The sequence below is a fragment of the Leptinotarsa decemlineata genome, unplaced genomic scaffold (assembly GCF_025532065.1).
Source record: "Leptinotarsa decemlineata unplaced genomic scaffold, Ldec_3_MD MMD2_tig00026294_RagTag_RagTag, whole genome shotgun sequence".
In the NCBI taxonomy this organism is placed as follows: domain Eukaryota; kingdom Metazoa; phylum Arthropoda; class Insecta; order Coleoptera; family Chrysomelidae; genus Leptinotarsa; species Leptinotarsa decemlineata.
Genome location: NW_027412674.1, coordinates 5,277,339 through 5,283,550, shown reverse-complemented (window position 1 = coordinate 5,283,550; position 6,212 = coordinate 5,277,339). Strand labels below are relative to the sequence as shown.

Below are 6,212 nucleotides of genomic sequence, written 5' to 3'. Positions count from 1 at the left end.
AAACTACACCTCACGATTTGATCTCCACAAACTTTATTTGAAGAAATATTATCACAGTAGCTTTCTCAAGTGTACAAGAAAGCTACTGTGTTAGCGAAACATGTTGTGATCATATTTTTTCAAATAAAGTTTGTGGAAATCAAATCGTGAGGGAAAGAGAAATGAAAATTTCTATGTTTTTTACCACTTTTTGAATTGGCAAATAATTTCCAAAATTACTTATCTAACAGAATTCAGATAGTTAAAATTAATGATTCATATAGTAATCCGCTACCCGTCAGCATGGGCGTACCTCAGGGAACAGTATTAGGCCCTATTTTATTTTTGCTTCATGTAAACAATATTTTTAAAATCAGCAATTTTGAAGGAAAACTATTATCCTACGCCGATGATACTGCGGTAGTATTTGTGGGACGAACTTGGAATGAGACATATGAAAACGCAAACAAAGGAATGAAATCGATATATAATTGGCTAAGTAATAATCTATTGAGTCTTAACATAGATAAAACTAAATTTATAACTTTCACTTCAACAAGAAAAGATCAACCTGACGAAAACTTCATTAAGATTCACAAATTTACGTGTACAGAAAACCAAAACTGTGGATGTTCCCGAATATATAAAACAAATTCTATCAGATATTTAGGTGTCATGATCGAACAATTTCTACCCTGGAATGATCACATAGATCACATAGTGAAAAAACTCCGCAAACTGATTCGGAAACTTTACCAACTAAGAAGTATCCTAAGTAGAGATGTCATACTGACGGTGTACGGTGCCTTGGTGGAGTCGATGATTAGATACTGCATCTTAGTATGAAGTGGCTTATTCAAAACATCACTACATAATCTTGATGTTATACAAAATACATTGATCAAAATCGCATTGAAAAAGGATAGGAGATATTCTACAGAGTTACTTTATGTACAAAGTGGTTTGTTCAAAGTCAGAAAATTATACGCTCATCAATGTTTATTATGGATTTGTAGGAACCACATTAACAGCATTTCACATAAATATAATACGCGAATGACCTCTAACCAAGCAATCACCATACCACGCTGTAGATTGAGTCATAACCAGAAATTTGTGACATATTTTGACCCGAAATTATACAATAAGCTACCACTCCATTTGAAGAATATTAATAATTATCATAAATTGAAGAAGGAACTGAAAGTTTTCATCAGAAATCATTATGATCAATTGCAGGATATCTTTGAAAATGTTTAAGCTAAATTACCTGCTCTCTCTTTCTCTCTTCTTATTTCCTCACTATAGCCATCATTCTCCAACTGCGGTTTTTAACCTAGTGAGGTGGATAGTATTATGTAACCAAACGACCTATTTTAGTTTTTTTTTTGTATTTATTTTATTATACATTATATAACACACCTTATATCAGTCTGTAGCCACGACACAAGCCTAGCTTAGGTGGCTACAGATTGTGTAATATATGGTTATATGATAAGACATTTAATTGTAAATCGTAATTGAATTGAATTGTAAATCGCACGGAAAACAAATCATGTAACTGAATAATTGATTGACATGAAAATTGAATAAAATTACTTACTTACTAAATTACTTACTTACTTTAAATTGTAACTAACGTTACTGCAGTTTCGTCCTATATGGACATTCTGAAATGTATACAAATAACTTATAAATAAACGTTAGTTACAATTAAAAGTGGTGAAAAACATAGAAATTTTCATTTCTCTTTTCATTATGATCTCCTACCACGGAGTAACGGTTACATCCATCAATTTATTCAAATCGTGAGGTGTATTCAGTAGTATTCTGTTGTCGATGCCTGTTCAGGGTAAACTCCTTCTAGCTTGTAAGTAATATATTTTATGAAGCCTCTTTGTATAGACTCGTATGTGGACATTGTTTATGGGTGACCATACATGGAAGGCATATTCAAGCCGAGATTTGACGCATGCGTTGAAAAGTGTTAAAAAACTGTCTCTGCTACAAAAGTTCTTACAGTTACGATATAAGAGCCCTAGCATCTGTTTGGCTGAGCATGTTATTGTGTCATAGTGAATGGAGAAACTCAGTTTAGGGTTAAATGTGACACTAAGATCCCTTTGATGAGTGCATATTTGAAGAGGTGTGTTATTTATGCAGTAATATAATAACATGTTTAAGGGTGTATTTTGAGTATTTACATTTGTTTGTATTGAGGTGAAGATTATTTTCGGTACAAAAAATCAAGGTCTTTTTGTAAGATTAAGCAGTCCTCCTGTGATGTAATGAGCCGAAAGATTTTCAAATCAACTGCAAAGAGTAAAAAACTGCTAGAGAGATAATTTCCTATGTCGTTGATGAAGAGTGAGAATAAAAGAGTTGCTAAATTGCTTCCTTGAGGGGCACCATTGTTTGCAATAAATTGGAACGACTTGTGACCCCTATAATCTACGAATAGGATACGTTAATTTTTAGCGGAAAAGGTTTAAGTGTTGAGAGTCGAATCCATACTGGTGAAGTTGATCGATAAGAATGAATCAGGAAAAACAAAAAAAAAACATTTGGGATGTTAGGATCTTATTTTGGACTCATTTTTTCGGGCAGAAAAGTTTTCAATTCGATTTTACTGAAAACATTTAATATTTTCAAGATAACAGTCGTTCAAAAGCGATAACTTTTACTTATCAGGACAAAACCACGTCTCTCTCTCTCTCTATTTTAGATGGTCGTTGCTTCCTATCTTCAGGCGCATATGACCAATGCTCGTCCTATTGGTTAACAGGAGCTTCGTCGGGGGCGTAGCGGTCTTGCACAAAGCAATGCTGCCACCCATTTTTTTCTAACTTTTTATAATAAAAAACACTTGTTTTTTTTTAACATAAAAACAATTTGATTTTTTGAAGTCGCCTCCTACTTGGGAGACCTTTTGGTAATTTTCACATATATAGCCCCCTTTACGTGGTTATCCGAACCACCCCGGTCTGGATACCGGCGTGAATAAAGGGGGCCACTTATTCATCACTGTTATAGACACTCCACATTTCAATTTCAATACAACAAACACAACACAAAACGGAGCCCCACGATAGCAGATGACACCCGCGTACCTTCTTTCTGGACGGACGTTATTAGCGCGTCCGTCCACTACCACGGCCACTACGGAACTCCAAAAACCACGTCAAGATTGAAGGTATTTATTTTTAATATATTTCAGTCGATGTTATTTCACATCCACAGTTGTACAAAAAAACTATTTTATCCGATATATGAACAGTGTGTTTCGAAGTTTTATTCCTGTACTATTCGAAATATAGCTACAACTATTTCAGAATGGCCTGTAAAATTCCTTACGCAAGCAATCTTCTGAATTGAAATCTATGTTCTCATCGAAAAAAACACATTTTTTGTACTGATTTCATTGAATCAATTTCAGTTCCATTGAAAACAAAACAAATTGACAGGACTTGAGGGTCCAATTAGAGACATCATTTTTCTGATAGAAAACTTCAACGAGGTGGATATTCTATCATTTTGCAGCGTCCAATTAAAAACTTCTGGAATTCGTTTCATGAGCAATTCCTTATTTTCAAATTCTAGTTATTACTAGAAATTTTTCCACTTCAGAAACTACAAGTATTCTCAAACATGATTTTTTATAATTTGGCAAACTTCTTCTAACAAATCTAATAATGTATTTTATGGAATGGCAACGATAGTTACTGTTAGGCGTAGTTGAATCTGAATCTCCATATTGAAATTTTTGTATAGGATGCGAATAATTCAAATTGTCTTATTATATTAGATGAACGATATGGGTTAAACAGTTCGTTTTTAAAACGTATGGTTCTTCAATTATCCTCGTCGCCACTTTGTAATGTCTAACATTTTAACAATAAAATGACATTTAGGTAATTGCTATATTCCCAAAAGCAGACAAATAAAATACTATCCAATATTCATGAATCTCCAAATTGAACTCTGTTCCCAATAAGAAAGGAGTAGGAATGACATGCGTATATCGAAGATATAAAATACGTACTAGAGGATGTACCAATTTTAAATAAATGAAGAAAGTCTTCGTGAGGAATACTATTTCCAGATTAGCAATACTCCCAATTAGGTATTCAAACGAATTGATTGTCGTTGTACAACAGTTATGATATTGACCCACAGGAGCCTTAACTGCCACCACCGCTGCTTCTTCTGATCCTAGTATTTCTTCACTGTCACCAAAAAGATCACGGTCAACGACACTTCAACCATCAATACCTGGAGCCATTTAAAAAAAACAACGAAACCGAAATAATGTCAACGCCTGAACTGTAGCAACTAGTGCTCTCAAAACAGTTGAAATTGAAACCGTTTCACTGCGCGTCACAATTGGTGAGCTGTCACGATGACAGTCAGGGCATACCGGTTACTGGTTCATTACAGAGAAGAAGGAGTGAGTTCGTTTAAGTTATTTGTGTTTTTTTTTGGCGCCAGGTAAATTGAGATGCCAAAGTCCCCACAATTACGCTCCAATCATTTCTTCAACTTACCAAAAGAAATGAAATGAAACTGACAAGCCGCAATCCAATGAGTCTTATATTGCAACAATTAATCAAACAATGTAACCTGAATTTATAATTGACAAAAGGATATATATATATATATATATATATATATATATATATATATATATATATATATATATATATATAATTAAGTATAGTTATATAATAATAATTGAGAAGTACTCTAATAGAACATTAACGGTATTGAAGGAAAAAAAATTAATGCCAAGGGTTATGTTATGTACAGGACAGCTGGTTGCTATTATGATAATTATTATTTTCAAAGTTTCAACCGTGAGATAACAAAAAAAATAATTTGAACCTTACTGAAGTCACCTTCAGCTACTTTGATATCAGACAATATCTTTTTTTTGTTTACAAAAAATGGGCTGTGGGCCCAGAGCGCAGACGCAATATTAAAGAAACCAAACGAGTGAAATATCGACTAAATTTCCGCTGTACATATCCAAAAGTGAGTTACACTTAAGGGAAAAAAATTAAAAAACCAATCAATCCTTTTTCTTATGTTTCAGGTACTTGCGTATATTCCAAGCGTCAGAATCCAAGCATCAGAGTCCAAGCAGTATCCAAGTAAAAAAAGTGTCTTCCAGGTTTCAGAGTTCAGGCAGTATTCCAGAAAAAATAAGATGTATCTTCCAGGTCTCAGAATCCAGGTAGTATTCCAGCAAAAAAAAATAAATGTATCTTCCAGGTCTTAGAGTCCAGGCAGAATCCCAGTAAAAGATAAAACCCTTAAGAAAAGAAAAATCTCATTTGAACTAATTTGACCTAATATTTACTTTTGTGTGATATAATAACTCTTCCCCAAAATAATGTGACGGAAAAAGTATGATTGAAATCATAATCGGAATTTTATTCTCAGTCAACAGTCACCAAAGATGAAGACGAAATTAAACAATCGTAAAAGCGATGGAATCGGACTACAACTGGACAGTCATCAGCTAACAGGTGGGTAACGTATCATAATGGTCTTCAACTAGAATGGGTGAATATTTCCTGAAGATTTGTCTTTCAGCCCAAAAAAACCTTCATTATAACTTTTCATTTTTTTTCAGCCGCTCCATTCTCGAAATTGAGGAAGATCGAGCCCAAGTGACATTTGTCGGCTGATGGCTAAGCAGATTCGGAGACTAGCTGACCGAAAGACCATACCTTTATCGATAATTTAATTCATTCAACCTCAAATCACCGTGACCTTCATCCAGTGCAATGGAATATTGCCGTGATTGAACAATGGGGGATATCGTGTTACTAACAATTTGAATTACAGCACCTGCATTGTATATTTACTGTGAATAAAAATATTTTGATAGATTTGATGATATTCTTTATATTATATGATACATAATTCAAGTGGCGATTCATCCCGTTACAAAATTAATACCAAGTACAGCATAAATCATTTCAGCAGCAGCAGCAGCAATTACAAGAGAAACAATAATTTCCTTCTCAACCGCCCTCAATTACAACAGAAAAAGAGTCATTATTCAGTTTATGAATTGAAATAAATATACCTACATTTTTTTGTTACATAGATTTTCTTTTGGGTCCAATGATATTTCATTATTGACATTTACATATTCATTTTTGATAAATGAAATGAACAATTTATGAAAGTTTATCTAGAAGAGTGACAAATCTCCAACCTTTCTT

At 33.6% G+C, this 6,212-nt stretch overlaps 1 long non-coding RNA gene across 2 annotated transcripts; it reads left to right on the top strand.

The window, feature by feature from the left end:
- The first annotated feature begins 4,678 nt into the window (after nucleotides 1-4,678).
- Nucleotides 4,679-5,873, top strand: LOC141484867 (uncharacterized). Of its 2 annotated transcripts, XR_012466853.1 has the most exons (3): nucleotides 4,679-5,010; nucleotides 5,072-5,507; nucleotides 5,615-5,873. It is a non-coding gene; the product is annotated as an uncharacterized lncRNA (long non-coding RNA). The 2 variants fall into 2 exon arrangements; XR_012466852.1 differs by having other exon boundaries at nucleotides 4,679-5,507.
- The last annotated feature ends 339 nt before the right edge of the window (nucleotides 5,874-6,212 follow it).